The sequence below is a fragment of the Arvicola amphibius genome, chromosome 14 (genome assembly GCF_903992535.2).
Source record: "Arvicola amphibius chromosome 14, mArvAmp1.2, whole genome shotgun sequence".
Lineage (NCBI taxonomy): Eukaryota > Metazoa > Chordata > Mammalia > Rodentia > Cricetidae > Arvicola > Arvicola amphibius.
Window position 1 is genome coordinate 16,485,654 of NC_052060.1, and position 16,978 is coordinate 16,502,631.

A 16,978-nucleotide genomic window follows, 5' to 3' on the forward strand; every position below is an offset into this window, starting at 1 on the left:
TGGTGGCGCACACCTTTAATCCCAGCACTCTCGAGGCAGAGGAGGGAGGTTCTCTGAGTTAGAGACCCTGTTTCGAAAAACAAAATACAAACAAACAAAACCCCCAAAACAAAATTCCCAAACAAGCAAACAAACAAAGGGGGGTGGGGATAAAAGAGAGCGTGAGATGATCTGACCCCTGGGCTCATTCTACCATAGCTAGGACTGCATGCTGGGATTTTTTTTTTTTTTGTTCATTGATAAGCTACAGTCGTCAGGGAAGACAGAAACTTCAACTGAGAAAAACATGCTTTCCTTAGACTGACTGACCTATAGGCAAGTCTGTGGGGGCATTTTCTTTATTGATGATTTATGCGGAAGGGCCCCGCTGGCCCGCCCCCGCCCGCCCCCCGCCCACTGTGGGCGGTGCTGGGTTGTATAAGAAAGCAGGCTGAGAAAAGCGGGCGGTAAATGTTGCTCTTCCGTGGCCTCTGCTTCAGTTCCTGCCTTCTGGTTCCGACCTTGAGTTCCTGCCCTGCCTTTCCTGGCGTTCTGCTGTGACCTGGACTGTAAGATGGGATTCTCCTTTTCCTTCCCAGCCTGATTTCCGTCAGTGTTTAGTCACAGCGACAGAAGTCAAACCAGGACAGACTGCCTGCTTAGTTTTATGCTACACCCTTCTGTCTCTCGCCCCTCCCGTCTTTCACGGACAGAGCCCTGTTGAATCAGGGTGAGGTAAAAGCACAGTATTCTTTTGTTTGCAATAACAAAACCTTCCCAGCTAGGGCTTATGCAAGAGCCGATTGAGGCCTGGGAGGACTTCAGCACCGGACCCTGTAGACAGAAGGCTGACGCTCACTCACCAATGCCCTTTTTAATGTCTTAGACTGGCTTTTCCCCAGGGAGATTCAGGATCTGCCTATATATTCCAGGCGAGTACACCTGAACGTTGCTTGTCTGAGAGTCTATTGTTTGCACAGAGCTTTCACTTCCATCATCTCCTCGATGGATTTGCAAGCAGTCTGGGCAGAAAGGTGTGATTATCATTCTCATTTTTGTGTGGAGGAGCCCGAGGGGATGGAGGTGAGCAGCGGAAGTGGCACAGCTTATCCGAGGGAGGACTGCAGCTGTTGGCGACACGCCTGCCTCACCCTAGCAAGTTGCAGGTGCGTTCTTCTGTCCTTTATGGAGACCTCAGGTGCCCACCCCCTTGTTGGTGGTTGTTTCCCCAGAGGACATCTACGTAACAAGTCCCTGCCTGTGGTCCGGTCACTTCCTGCAGCCGCCTCCTTCGGCCCTGGTCTATCCACTTCCAAGGGCGGAAGAGAGCCTTCGGGGTAGGGAACCTAGACCAGGAAACCTTATAAACGTAACTTCTCCAACCCTTGGAAAGGGCTGTTCATTGCCTTTATCAGCCCTAGTCCTGGTGGATGTTATTTATTGTCAGATAAATGTATTTTCAAATAAAACAGAAAACAAACAAATAAATGCAGTGCCAGAGCTGTTAAAAAAAAAAAAATCCTGCCGGCTCACTCACTTGAAGAAAAGCCTATGCAACTAATTAACCCGGGCAGGCCTCCGTGGTGTTTGGAAACAAGTTTGGAATTAATATTGCCCTTCTCAGCTGCTGGAGCCAGCCTCTAAATCTTTACTGGGAAGTAGGAAGAGCAAGACGGGGCGAAGTTAGAGAGACAGGAAAAGGCCAAGAGGAAGAAGATAGAAAGACGGGGGAAGATAAATACAGTTCTCCATCTGTCTCCATGTCCATACATAGCAGCTTAGCTAGAGTCTGGAATCCAGACAGACAGACAGACAGACAGGCAGGCAGACAGGCAGGCAGGCAGGCAAAGTTTCTTTCTATGAGCAGGAGACTTTGTCTAGCTCAGAGAACGTTTTGATTCCTGCACCACTGTAGTCAGGGCATCAGAGGCTCCAGGACAGGAAGGGCCATGGAAGGGGTCATCTAATTCAGTGGTTTTTCAATTATTTTTAGCAGTAAAGCTTTTTCTTGAAATGAAATTGCACACAGAAACATCGTGTCTAAAACAGATAAAAGCTGAGCTGTGGCGGTTGGGACTTATTACTCCTCGGGTCCCTCTGTCTCCCTCCACAGGGCTGTCAGACCAGAAAGAACACAGCTGGAAAACTAACGCCGCCTAGGGGCTCGAGTCTGCATTGCGCCTGGATTCAGGCTGAGCCTAGCGCCACCTATGCTGGGGTGTGGAGGACAGGATGTGCCCAGTGGCCCTGGAGGTGGGTTTCCAGAGAGAACATGTACTTACTTGCTTCTGAACTTCTTGGGTTCTTGGACTCTGACAGTCTTCCCCCCAGTGACCTTTGTTGGCAGAGCTTGGGAACTGGTTTTCTGACTTCTGGGTAAAGGTTTCTTGGGGGTTGGGAAGGAACTTCACCAGTCGCCCTCCTGATCTAGACTTTGCCTCAAGAGTGTTTTGAAAGTTCAGGAGAGGGGACCCCAGATATGGGAAGGACTTCCCTTCTGGACCCTAGCTGAAGGTGGTGGCGGGGGGCCACCTACAGGGTAATCCTTAGATATACCCTGTAAGGACAACGGAAAGGATGGTGATGTTGAATTGCATACATTTGATGTTCCATGTGGAGGGAGGAAAGGCAGTGGCCCAGGTCGGGAGACGGGTCCACTGAACGGCGCTGTGGAGATTGTATGATCTCCTCTGGGGGTTGGTCACTTGCTTCTGGAGTTCCTGACCTTGGTACCAAGAGCAGAGGCCAGAGGCTGGGGGAAGGGCTTTTTGTGGAGTCAGCATGGATAAGTGGAAAGAGCAATCCCAGGTCCTGGATGGAGTCCCTGTGGACTGGGGAGGGCGGAGGGAAGGATCCAGACCCTGGCTTTGGAGTCCTCCTGTTTCTCATTAACCCCGAGTGTCCTTGGCTCAGGTCTAGACAAGAAGGGGGCACAGAAAGGAGGAGAAAACACAAATCATGAAGTAACACTTTTTTTTTGAAGAAGAAATTATAAATTGCAATTTAATCACATAATCACTTTGACACTCTCAAGCAAGCTAATTTCTTCCCCTGCCTCATTTCATCCACTCGCTGAGATGAATCTTAATGAATAATGTCCTATGAATATTTAATTTTTGATCAATTTGAATTTTCTCTGGCATACCTGCTGGAGATATAAATCAGTTCCTCCTCTACTCCTCCGAGAGAATTTGGACAGCAGCCTGGGTGGAACTCTGCCCAGGGCCGCAGAAGTGACCGATGGTGGCTTTGAGGCTCTGATGAGCTACCATCTCGCACTGTGACCTGAACCTCTCTAGATGTGGTCTGTAAGTTGCATTTTCTCCTACCACTCTGCCAGCAGATGCCTGGAGCCAGTGGCTGTCAGGGCAGATGAGCTGCGTCTGCAATGCCTTGCCACAGGTGTCCCCTCTGGTGCCACTCTTTTTCACTAGAGACTTAAGAAGACACCTTCTAACCCCAAGGTTCTCCTTCCTGGCCCCGGGGACATATGTCACCACAAGGCGAGTATATTATAGAGGGGGCAATAGGAAGAAAAGTGCCATCCTCAGCTTCTTCCGGGAGATAATACTTGATAGCTATGTAGTGCATGACCATTTGCGAAGTATAATATAATCTGCATATATAATTTCTTAGCATGGCTTAGAATATGCCTGCAGTTCTCTCTCTCTCTCTCTTTTTTTTTTTTTTTAGCAAAAGGCACCGGAAAGATTATTTTCTTATTCTGCGTTCAAAGAGTAAATACTGGAGCTTGCAGTCCGGGAGAACCGCTCAGTTCAAAACCAGGAAGACGGGCCTAAACTCAGCTGCTCAAAAAGAGGGAAAACTGAGCATTTGGGATTGAATTCTGAAAGAGAGGGAGGTGCACCTAACAGGCTAGATGCTGGTGGTCTCAATAAAGAATCGATGGCAACGCGGTCATTTCAGAGAAAACATCTTACGTGTTTCAAGGGGACAGAGTGAGTGACTTTGGATGACTACCTATATTGGGGACATTTTGCTTTCCTCCCATGAGAGCAAAGGGGTTTTCAGTGCTTCAGGGAAGTCAGGAAGCACCCCAGAAAAGGAAACCATTGTTTGTTTTTAAATCTCCAAGCCAGCTCTTTGTTTCAGGATTCTCTAGGGCAGAAGTCTTGGAAGTAAGGTTTTATATAGAGAGAAAATTTTAAAATAATTAATATCCTTATAGTAGGAGAAGACATTTTTTATAAAGAACAGAACAGAGGTTCTGGAGATGTTGCTCAGTTTGTACAGCCCCTGCCTGGCATACACAAGGCCCCCGATTCCATTCCCAGTGTCACATAAACTTGAAGAACAGAAGAGTCAAAGTCTCCTCCTCTTTTCCACTCCTATGAAGCGTCAAATGTCTAAATCACAGGACTCTGAAGAAACATCCAGGTAGCTATGAAGGAACTCAAGAACATGGGGATTAATGCCCCCAGATCCTTAGTCTCCTAATCCTGGCACGGGAGCTAAGGAAAGGGAGGTGGGAAGTTAGATGGGACTCAGGCAGTTCTGGCTGGGCTTAGGAAGGCTGTATAGTCAGACTCAGAAAACTCTTTTGCACGGGCTGAGGTCTTGGCCCTCCCACAGGGGTCTGGTGTTGGAACACAGAGTTTCTAGGGCAGGAGACTCTGCTCCTGGAACAAAAGGGTCAGAATTTTAGTCTTTGGCTGTGGATGTTGGATGTGTTTCATCCTAACAAGTCAGCATCGTGTGTGGAAAAGTCTAGAAGCCAGACCAGATGAATAATCTAGACAGAGGTCAGAGCTTCATTCTTACCAGCAATCGTCTCAAGCTCAAGGAAGCTCCCCATCTATCGGTTACCACCAAGGCAGAGCCAGAATGGTGGTGCGGTGTCCAGGAAGGGAATTTGGAAATGAATCTAAATAAGTTTTTACAGATAGACAAAGCCATCAAAAAGTCATGCATTCTCATATTTAGTATCTTCAAGGTTTTATGCTTATGTCTTAAGCCAGGTGTGGTAGCTCCCATCTATAATTTCAGCACTCATGAGGCTCAGATTGGAGGACTGCTTGGTGTTTGAGGCTAGCCTGGGATATAGAGTGAGTTGTAGGCTAGCCTGGGATGCAAGAGACGTTCTCTCAAAGATAACATACAAGTCTTCTCTCAAGTCAAGTTTCTGAGCACTGAACTTGAGAATAGAAAGTGTTAAAAGGTTTCTGTGGTACAATATGAGGGTACCAAGAACAAAGAAAAACGTTGGGCGGTAGTGCTGCATGCCTTTAATCCCAGCACTCAGGAGGTAGAGGAAGGCAGATCTCTGTGAGTTCGAGGCCAGCCTGGTCTACAAGAGCTAGCTCCAGGATAGGCTCCAAAGCTACAGAAAAACCCTGTCTCGAAAAACCAAAACCAAACAACAACAACAACAAGAAACACACACCAAAAACCAAACCAAAACAAAAAAGAACAGGGAGCCATAGCCTGGTGAGAATACCCTCCAAGTTGTCCAGCCACATGGTATATCTTCCAGATGGGCCATGAGAAATCACCACACTTTAAGCTCTCCCTATCTCTTCCTCTTGTTTTCTTTTTTTCTTGACTTTTAATGACCAATAGTTACTCAGGGTATGTTAAATTGACTGAACTGTGTACTGACAGGGCTCTTTTAGGGAGACCAAAGACGTTGGGTACCTTGTGCCTCTGTCATGACTCCTACAGTAACTCATGAGTGCCTTCATGCTCCCTCTTCCAAGAACTGGAACCCAGTCCCTCTACATCTGAGAAGATTGGTCGTATTGACTTTCAACAGTTTGGTGGTTACTTCCAAGGGATAGTGATGCTGTGTGGTTTCAGAGATTAAAACCACAGAAGACACTGTGTCAGTCCTCTTTTCCACTCTTACCTTGCCTTCACTGGGAGAATCCAGCATCCACACTGTGAGGGCACCGAAGCAGCCAACGGACAAGTCTACATGGTAAGATCAAAGATCCTGGGAATGGCCCCATGCCAGCCATCCTGGAGGGGGTTGTCTGGCCCACCAGATCTCAGGTGACTGTAATTCCTGTTAACATCTGGACAGCCATCTCCAGAAAGACCCCTGGGCTAGGGAACCCAGTTGTGTTACTCCCAGATTCTTGAATTTCATGTTGTATAGAAAACTGGAAATGCTGAAGGCAAAGAGAGGACGGCAGAAGTAACCAGATAAAAAAGATTGCCCACACAAAGATGGGAATTCTAACAACAGTTTTGCAACAGAAATAGTGGAAGCCAAGAAAACTATGGGATAGCAGCTTTGTACCACAATATGAAAATGGCTGCCATGTTAAACTCTCAGCCAGTGGTTCTCCACCTTCCTAATGCTGCAACCCTTTAATACAGTACCTCATGTTTGGTGACCCCAACCATAACATTATTTTTGTTGCTACTTCATGATTGCAATTTTGCTACTCTTATAAATCTTAATGCAAATATCTGGTAAGCAGGATACCTGATATGTGACCCCAAAATGGGATTGTGACCCATAGGTTGAGAAACCCTCCTCTAACCCCTCAAAAGTATGTGCAATGTGTAAAATAAAGACATTAAAAATGTTTTAAAATATTAAACAATTGGCTCCTAAGAGCACTTACTAAAGGAACTTGTTAAAATGCACACTAGGAAGGAGGAAAATGTCCCCAGAAGATTTAAAGGACAGGATAAACAGTGAAGAGAGCAAATGGCAGGTGTTTAAATACTAGTTCTCTAAAATGATATTAAATGAATTTGTTGTTAAATTAAAAATCATTAATTGTAAATGCTTTTATCTATTTTTTTTGTGAGATATAAAACACAAGCATTTTTTTTTCAATTGAGTTCCCTCTCAGATGACTCTAGCTGTGTCAAGTTGACATAAAACTAGCCAGCACGCTAGAGATGAAATCTTTGGCTCTTTACAAGCTAAACAAACATCCTATCATTGAGACATAGCTGTTTTGAGACAGGATCTCACTAACTTTTCCCAGGCTAGCCTTGAACTTGCAATCTTCCTGCTTTAGCTTTCCGAGTAGCTGGAGTGGGAGGCATGCAGCCGCAGGTCTGACCTGTAAGGAGATGTTGGGTCCTCGGCTGATTATTTTTATTATGGCTATTCTTCAAAGTGCAGGTATCCATTTTATATATGGTTTATGTGTATGCTATGATAAAAAATGGAAAATTCTGTGACTTATGATGACCCTTGTGGTAAATACCTGGAAAGACTGTGGAAGAAAGTATGAGGATAAGCCTGTTCACACTCCCAAAAGGGCACACCAACTTACAACCTTCCAAGCAGTGCAAAAGAGGACCCACCCTTCATACCTTTTCATGGTTTTTTTTTTTTTTTAAGAAAACGTGTTTTTGTTGAATACAGCAACATGGTGAAGAGACTGGGATGGAATGGCCATTCATAAAGTACATGGTATAATAAATCCCACTTTACAAGGAAACTGGGACTCACGGAGTTTGAGTGACTTCCCAGGCTCATATTAAGAACCCATCCAGAGCTGGGAAGATGTGTAAGTGGGTAAAGGACTTGCTACACCAGCGTGAGATCTTTAGTTTGGATTCTCTACCCCTCCCACCAAAGACTCAATTCATTGCTATGTGTGGTAACACACGCATATAACCCTAGCAGTTGTGAGGCAGAAGCAGGCGGCTTGCGGATTCCGGGTCATCCTGAGCTAGAGACCCTATATCAAAGACAAAACAAACATAACTGACTCACCAAATGTAGTTTAAAAACTATTATTGTTATTGTTGATGATGGTGTTGTTGTTGGTGGTGTGTGTGTGTATGTCATGGCACATTTGGGTAGGCCAGAGAACAACTTGGGGGAATTATTTCTCTCCTACTTTTATTTGGTTCTGGAGATTTAACTTGGTTACTAGGTGTATGGTAAGCACTTTTATCTGCTGAGCCATGTTATTGACCCTAAATTCGATGCAGTTTCTTTTTTGAAGAAACAAACAGCCCAGTCAGAATTCTATAGTCATTTTACTATACCCACTGCTGGTTGAACTCCACAGAACCTTCATTAGAAAGGTTCTGCCCAGACAAAAATCATCCCTAGGTCAGTCAAGCTGGGAGAAAAGGCAGAGCGGGGTGGAGGTGCTGGAGTGGAGAGGATCAGCATCTACACCCTCAGATCTGAGGAGCATGCCATCCTGGGGCCTTGCTGGAGGTGCTGGAGTGGAGAGGGTCGGCATCTACACCCTCAGATCTGAGGAACACGCCGTCCTTGGGCTTCTGATTATCAACCGCGATGACGAAATGAAGGCCTGGCTAATCAGTCGGGCATGTAGGAAGTACTCACTGAGCATCTGCTGGCTTTTGAATAGACTCTGGTTGGTATTTTTGTCACCAAATATGGGGAGAGAGACATCTCTTTGGCCACGCCAGACCTCTTCTTCTGCATGAAGTGCGTTGGAGCCAGGGTAGGAGAAGGGACACATTGACCTTCCAAAATCCCTTCCAGCTGGAAAGACCAGGATTTCTCAGCAGGCAGTGCTGTTAAGAGCGGGCCCTGCTCAGGCTCCCTCTGAGGGACATTGGCTTGCTTTTCTCCAAGTGATTAGCACGGAGATTGGCAGGCAGCAGTGGCGATGGAAGTTTAATGTTCTGGAAAGCCACAGTCTCTTACCTTCTTCTCCAAGGTTTTCCCTGTTGAGCCAGGAAAAGGTCTTGCAGCCTAACAGGCAGTCAGGGATGGGGCCTGGGAGAGTTGCCATCAGAGACAGACATCTATCGCTGTGAAACCAAGCCCAAGCAGGGCTGCGTTCATAAGGGAGAAGTGGCAGGTTAGGGGATGGTACTGAGACTCTGCTTTGATCCTGAGACTTTATCTGCTCCCTAGCCTCTGGGTATAGTGAAGGAGTCCAACGGGTCCTGTAACTCTGAGCTGGTGCCTGGCACCTGACGGGCATGTGTCCTTGAGCCTATTGAACTTGCCCCGTGAAGAGCTGATGAGCTGTGTTAGCGCCCTATCTCAGTTCTCTGTTGGCTGAATGATGTCAGCGAGCATCTCTGTTCCTTGGTACCTCAGCTTTCTTTCTCTGGGTAGGAGGCCGTAATAACTGCCCTCTCTGCAGAGCTGAATTACATGGCGTGTGTGTACATTTGCATGGCTCCCGTGAGGTGGAAGTGAAACAGTAAAGACTGTGTATCTGGAGCTGGGCTTCCTGGGCTCAAGCCTGATTTTGACAAATGAAAAAAATATTTATTTTTATTTATGAGTGTGTCTGTGTGTGTGTCTGTGTGAGTGCATGCCATATTTGTGCAGGTGCCCAAAGAGGCTGTTGAATCCCATGGTGGAATCTGAGTTACAGGCCTCTGCCTGAGGTTCATAAAGAGACTCAAACTTGGGTCTTCTGGAAGAGAAGCAAATGCTCTTAACTGCTGAGCCATTTCACCAGCCTCCCTGCCGCCCACTGCCACTCCGTTCCCTTTTTGGAGACAGGGTCTTATGTAGCTCAGGTTGACCTCAAACTTTCTTTGTAGTCAAGGATGGCCTTGGAATTCTGGTCCTTCTGAATCCAACTCCCAAGTGCTGGGATTACAGGTCTGAGCCACCACACTTAGTTATATGGTTCTGGGAATCAAATCCAGGGCTTCCTGCATGTTAGGTAAGCACTCAGCACTGAGCTGCGCCTCCAGCCTCTAGGACTCTATAGCTCTGTAGCTGTGGGTATGGAGACAATTAAATTAGTCTTTCTGCGTGGGTTTCCATACGCTTAACAGGTGTGTGTGTGTGTGTGTGTGTGTCTGTGCGCACACTTTAAAGGAGCATCATGATGCTTAAACTAGTTAACATTCATGAAATACTTAAAATCATCCCTGGACATGCTGTGCATTACACAGACCGTTCAAATAAACAGGGAGTCAAAATTTCCTCACCTCCCCTTTCCTTTCTTCCCTTCCTTCTTGCTGCTGATTCGAGACTTCACTTCTTAGTTTGTTATCAGTACTTCGTGTGTGTGTGTGTGTGTGTGTGTGTGTGTGTGTGTGTGTAGTCATCCTTCCTTATGGGGATCCCAATTCCTACTATGTCCTTCTCTTAGAGATTGGAGCCTGCTTGCAGAGGCCAAACCTAGGTCAATCTGGTCTTGGTGGATGTTTCTAGAGCTGATTTGACATCTTCTGACTCTAATCACTGCTGGTGACACCTGCTGCCTCAGCCACACTTCTCAAAGGTCCAGTGCTGACCCTGCAGCAGCTCCTTTCTTCCATGGTCTCCTTCTGTTCTTCCCTAGCCAGTTCTGCCAAGGTCCCAGGAAGGCCCTAGGGTTAAGCCCAGCAGAAGACAATGAACAGCCTTAAAAGATGGGACTTCAGACTTCATCTTGGGTGGGCCAAGTGGGCAAAGACTCAAGTGTTTAGTCCAACATTCATTCCATCCAGAGAGTTCTATTGCCAAGTATAATTTTTTCTCTCTTGTATAACAATCTGTTTGGAAAACACTGGTGCTTTGCTTTTGAAAAAAAATAATGTGTGTATGTGTGCGTGTGGGTGGTGGGATGGGGGAAAGGGGAGCAAGCGCTGTAGCATTTCTGTGGAAGTCAGGAGACAACTCTGTGGAGTTGATTCTCTCCTTCCACCTTTATGTGAATTCCAGGAACTGAACTCATGTTAGGTTTAGGTAGCAAGCTCTTTAGACATTGAGTCATTTTACCTGCCCTGGTGTGCGTTTGCTTTTGCCAGCAGATGGTCTTCTTCTTAAGAAGCTCCAACGAGCAGAACGCTCTACATGCACTATCTCCATTTTTTTCTGAAGCAACTTACATGTTTCTTCCAGCATTTACATTTTGATGAAATAAATGCACACAATGTAAAATATAATGTCTTAACCATTCTCTTTGGGCACGGGGTCTAGAACCCATATGCTCCACATGTCACGAGCCACATTGTAGCTATTTTCCAGCATGCAGCTCAATGATGGGAAGTACTGTTATACTGTTGGGAACCATTTGCCCAACTCTAGAACTCTCTTCACATTGAGATAGCCTGGCTTGTCTCAGTTTATATGACATCTTCAAGGTTTACCCCTGGGTGCACACATCAGCCTCCCCTTTCTTTTCAAGGCTGAATTCTACTCTGCTGCACACATTTACAAACACAGGGTGCTTGCGCAATTGCCCACGGGTAGACACCCAAGGTGCGTTTACAATTAGATGGCCGTGAACAGCACTGTTGTGAACATGGATGTACAAAGTACTGAGACCTTACTCTCAGTGGTAGGATAAACTATTAATGTCTGACAGATGCAGAGCATGAGGCTCAGGGAAGATAGGTGATTTGCTGCAGTCAGTAAGTGAACCAGGCTTACGTGAATCCAAAGTCAGCATCAGGCCACATGCACCAGACAGCATCAAGACTGGGATCTGCCCCCCCACCCCGGTTCTTTATCTGTTAGAGCCCATAAGACTTGTCTTTCTCAGCTATGTTTGCCCTTAGCACATTTGAAGAAAGATGTAACGCCACTCTTAAGTTTTTTTCTTAGGCTAAATATTCTCAACTGTTTGTTAAATTGTGTGGTACTTTTCTGTTCCCGGGCATCTCGATACCCCAGCCTCCCCTTCCAGGGCATACTTACTGTTTAATGTCTCTCGGATGTGCTGTGTTCTCCATCACAGACTAGTGCTTGGGATGTTATGGATCTGACTTGGCAGTATGCTCTCATGATTTAAGAACATAAGCTAGCTGATAGGGAAGTGGAGGCCGGTAATCTCAGCACCCAGAAGGCTGAGTCACAATGAGAACTGGAGGCCTGAGCTTCATGGTGAGATGTTGTTTCAAATAAACTACAAAACCAAAACCAAAATAACACACCCATCCAACTAGCTACACAGTGAAAAAACCTAGCAAACAAAGGACGGGCCTGTTAAGTTAGGGCAAACTAGGTCCGAATGCTGCCTCTGCCCAAGCTTTTCGCCATGTGACTGTAGCAGATTGTATATTCTAAAGATGGCCACTACAATATGTCCCATCCAGTATGCTCTTCCTGCAGTGTGACAGTGCTGTGCTGCCTTTACCATTTGGTGCAGTCTATATTCTTTCCGCTGAAGCCTGGGCAGACCTTTGAGAAGTGCCATGTGACTTCTGGGGGTAAGTCACAAAAATGCCTGCACTTAGTGTGTTTCCCTCGGATGCCAGCTTGCCCCACTGTTGCTGCGATAACATAATTAATGCCTGCTATATAAAAAGAGGCTTCTTTGACTTATGATTTTGGTGTGGCTGGAAAGCCTGATACCATGGTGCTGCCATCTGACTGTGTCACGTGGTGGAGATGGAGGAAGGGAGCCAACCATGACAGGGCAGAAGAGGCTCAATGGAGTGGCCTTCCTGCATAACCCATTCTCACAAGAACTTACTTGGTCCTTTAAGAACTATATTCATCCCTTCTGAAGACCATGCCCTCATGGCCTAATCATTTCCCACTAGGTCCTAGCTTTTAAAAAGTAAAATACCATTACCCTGGGGGATTAAATCTCAATCCGTGAGGTTGACAGAGACAGCCATCATGTAAACCATAGCTCTTGTATGCTGTAGAACTCAGCCATCACGCTGTGAGAACATCACAAAAGACTCAAGGGGAAAGATGCCACAGTGAAGCTATATATGGGTGGGTTTTTTTTGGATCTGAAGTCCTAGTTCATACCAGTGTCAACCTTTAGACCTGTAAGAAAAACTTTGAAAAGAGAGTGCAGTGGATGCATGCTTTTAATCCCCGCGCTGGGGGGACCTGAAGGAAGAGGAGTGGAGGCTCAGGGCCAGCCTGGGCTACATAGTAAGACCGGGGTTAATAAAAAAAAGACAGTCATCAAGGTAATTGTATGTTGTTAGGAAACCCCTGAATTGCTTGACTTGGCCCTTAACTGCAAAACCGTTTAATTGCAAAAGCATGAACAACCTCAGGTAAGAATCATTCGACTGGGCCTGGGTGAAGTAGCTTCTTCATTCATTCATTCATTCATTCATTCATTCATTCTTTAGCTGCTAAGTTTAGGAGTGGTTCAATAGGCAGCAGAAGACAACTGGATCATTATTTTAGGCTTTATTAGAGCTCTTTGCGTTTCCGTTCCCTCATCTGTGAAGTGAGGCTAGTGAAATTACCTCACAGGGTTACCATGGACATTAAAAGAAAAAGCACAGGGCTGGAGGCATGGCTCAGGGGCTAGAGAGCTTGCCCAGCACGCACAGAGCCCTGGGTTCAGTCAACAGCACCATATAACTCAAGCCTGGCGCACACGCCTCTAATCCCAGTATCCAGGAGGAGGACGATTAGAAGGGCATCCTCTGCTATGCAGTGAGTCTGAGACCAGCTGAGAACACATGAGACTCCATCTGAAAAATCAAAGGAGCATATGCATGAGGCACTCGACCTGTGCTTTTCACACCATGATTCTGCAATGAACAAACGTGATTAATGATGTCATAAGAAGGACAGTAATGGGATCTGGGTTGGGACCTAGGAATGAGGTAAAGACAGAAGGACAGGAGGCTGAGCTTGCAGTAGAGGCGTCTTTGAGAGTAAGAAGAGGGCCAGCTAATCCACAAGTTCCAGATGTCTAGTGGTTTATGACCAGTGTCAGTCAGCATCAGCTTGAGGACAATCAGTCCAGTGTGGGGAGCTCTTTACGTCTCTGCTTACAGCCTTATCTGTGAATCCCTTGTGTTAAATGCAAAGCTTTGGGTAGACCAGAGCTGACGGCTAGGACGGCGTAGGCAGGATACAGAAAGCTGGGCTGGAAAACTCAACAGTGTTGGCAAACAGGCGGCTGGCTGGGCTAATTCCCAGCATACTCTGAAGGGGAGAGGAGTTTGTATAAGCATCCCAGGAATTCCAGGTCACTGCTGCAAGTGACAAAGAGGGCAGCCAGGTTTTCTGCAGTTTGGTGTCCCTGCATTAGGGGGAAATGGCTTCAGGCTTTTAAAGGATAAGCCTGCTGAAGGGTTGTCTAAATAATTCAGGCAGCAGTTAACTCTTGAATCTTAAAAAGCAAACCTAACAGCCCATCAAAGTGATTCATGCCTGTAATCCCAGCACTGAGACAGGAGGATTGTTCTAGTTGGTGGCTATCTTGGGCTACATAGTGAGTTCTAGGCCAGTCTAGGATATAATGTGGAATCCTGACTCAAAAAAGCCAAGACCGGATGGAGAGATGGCTCAGCAGTTGAGAGCATTTGCTACTCTTCTGGAGGGCTGAAAGGCTTTCGCTTCACAGTACGTAAGTCAGGTCCCTCACAACTACCTGTCCCTCCAGGTCCAAGGGATCCAACACACTCTTCCAGTCTCCATGTGCACCCACACACATATGGCACGCACGTGCAAATGCATGCTCTCACCCACGTGCTTGTGCATACACACACAAATAAAAAGAAATCTTCAAAAAAGCTGAAACTCCGAACAACAACAAATTTCCAAGCAAAACTAACCACCTTTCCCAACAAAACTTACTACAAATTATATAATCTCTTCATATGCTCATAGTAGAAAAATAATATGGCATAATCAGATAAAAAGAGCAAGATACAAACCTCCCACATTTTATAAGCCATACATATAATCTCTGTGAGCTTTTTAGTATACATATATAGACAATACAGCCTTTCAGGAATGTAAAAGATATCGTGATGCTTGGTATCCTACTTGGTGTCCCTTGGTGATATGCCCTGAAAATCTCTCCATGTTATGAAATAGGAATCTGTTGCCCTGAGCTTTTCAGGCTGGGGACGTTCAACAGTGTGCTAGAGTCATGGAACCGAAGGGCTGGTTCATCACACTTGGTGCATCAATTGTACCCAGTGCTGAATTGCTTAAAATACTATTGCTATGCTACAACAGAATGAGATGTAATATGGAGTAAAGAATAATCATGGATTTTTTAGGAAACGTGAGGCACCAAAGATGTCAGGTTTGCCTCCTTTTCTGGCACCATCATTTAAAAGATGATAGTAATAGAATGAATTGATTGGGCACAGCAAGAGTCTTCATCATGACACTGTCATACATGAACACAATATATTTATATCACATTCATCTCCCCACTCCTGATAATCCCCTTTCTGTTGTTAACCGGCCCCCTTCCTCCTTTCATGGCTTTATTTTCCCTTTGTGACCTAACGAGTTTTATTGGAGTTTGAGTACAGGATCACGAGCCCCTTCTCAGTGGCTACACCACCCAGGTAAATGTCTCTCCTTTTTCATTGGCCACTCACTAACTGCCTATAATTTTTGTGGGGGATGTGAGCCCTCAATACTTTGTTTTTGTTTTACAAGACAGGGTTTCTTTGTAGCTTTGTAGCTTGTCCTGAAACTAGCTCTTGTAGACCAGGCTGACCTCAAACTCATGGAGATCCTCCTGCCTCTGCCTCCCGAGTGCTGGGATTAAAGGCATGTGCCCCACCGCCCAGCTGAGCCCTCAACATTTTTAATGGCAGATAGTTATTAGTTCCTGGGGTTCAGCTGAGTAGGCTGAGGAGAGCTGGGAGCTGGAGGAGAGAGAAGTGGCAATTAGGAGGAACACAGTATTCACAGCCATTCCTTGAGGCTCAGAGTCCCCCGCCCAACAGACAGTGAAAAGCAAAGCTACGTGAGCATCTTGAAGTCAAGGCTTGATCTTTGAGCCTAGTGTTGGGGAAGGAGCTTAACTGGAAGCCGGGCCATCTCTGGACTCCTCCTCAGCCTGTTGTCACGGAACAGCTGAAGGGTGGGGTGGCCTGGGGATAGGGAACTGGCTGTGCCTTGGCGGCACACTCAGCACTTAGCCCGTAAATCTGGAAGAACCGTGCAAAGAGGGAAATCAGCCCATCCCAGCGCTGCTGGTAGCAAACTCTATGAGCACAGGCAGTTTACTTCGTGTACTCTGCCCAGTGTTATCATCTATAAACTGGTGATAAAAGGAGCATCTCATTGGGTTGCTGAGGACACCGAATAACTAAAGCACAGTACTCAAATTAGCACTTGGGACACAGTAAGTGCTCACTGTGTGTGAATTATCATTACACAATCTACCGCCGCACAGGCTCTTCGTTCCCCTCTCGTTTCAAGCCGAACTCACGGCTAATTGAAACTCCTGAGTCTTTTTCATTGGAATCGTTATCAAGCTCATAGTCTCCGTGCTGTTAGTGTTTTTTAATTGCATGGCTTATTAATGTCCATTGTCTTAATTCTGATCTATTAGTTGAGTGCGTGGTAGCTTCCCAATAATTAAGTCCTCTTTTCTGGAGTCAGTGGGGTTTCAGATTCAAATGTCAAGTCTAATTTTACTGTTTCCATTTTACAGATGACAAGGTTCTTTGTGCCAGACATTGAGCCAAGTGTTTTTGCATGGATCATCTCAATGAGTCTTAGTGTGACCTGAAATGGCAGAACTGAATTTACATGTATATGGGTGGGAAGGGCAGTTCCGAGTGGTTCAGCAAATCATCCAGGCATCTGCTTCCCTAACAGCCTCCTGCCTTGGGTCTTTACATTTTCTGTTTCTCCTCTTTTGCAGTTGCTGTGTTTAAGCAATGAGAATACAGGACATCCAGTTTGAACAGAATTTCAGATAAACCATAAACAAAAGCTTGAGCCGGTTACTGTGGTGGCTCAGCGTCTCTCCTGTATCGTACCACGCTGAAATGTTGTGGTTTTGTTCAGGCTGCCTCAAGCAATGCAGCACAGGACAAAACCAAGGGCAGAGGCAAGTCACAGAAGAAGCTCCAGTGGAAGGCCTATGCCTCTCACACCAATCCTGGAATCAATACCCTGTGCACAAGCTCAGGCAACTGTTGACATTGGAATCGGATACTGCCATTGGAAACTGAAGTCTACAGCTTCTTAAGCCACAAAGCAAACCTCCCTCTTTCACATCTTTGTGACAGAGCTCCTTCCTTGTCTCCTGGGCTCAGGTCTGGATGCTTGTGGGGTCACACATCCCGAATCAATTCCAGAAAACACTCCTTTTCAAGCAGAGCTCGAGAAGCGCTATAAAGCATCCCGGGAGTCATCAACATCTGCCTGTATTTACTCTTGTTG

General features: G+C 46.1%; 1 long non-coding RNA gene across 1 annotated transcript; it reads left to right on the top strand.

Moving 5' to 3' along the window:
* Nucleotides 1-412: 412 nt before the first annotated feature.
* On the top strand, nucleotides 413-3,924 carry LOC119800597. Its single transcript, XR_005283066.1, has 4 exons — nucleotides 413-548; nucleotides 1,045-1,145; nucleotides 2,093-2,232; nucleotides 3,673-3,924. It is a non-coding gene; the product is annotated as an uncharacterized LOC119800597 (long non-coding RNA).
* The last annotated feature ends 13,054 nt before the right edge of the window (nucleotides 3,925-16,978 follow it).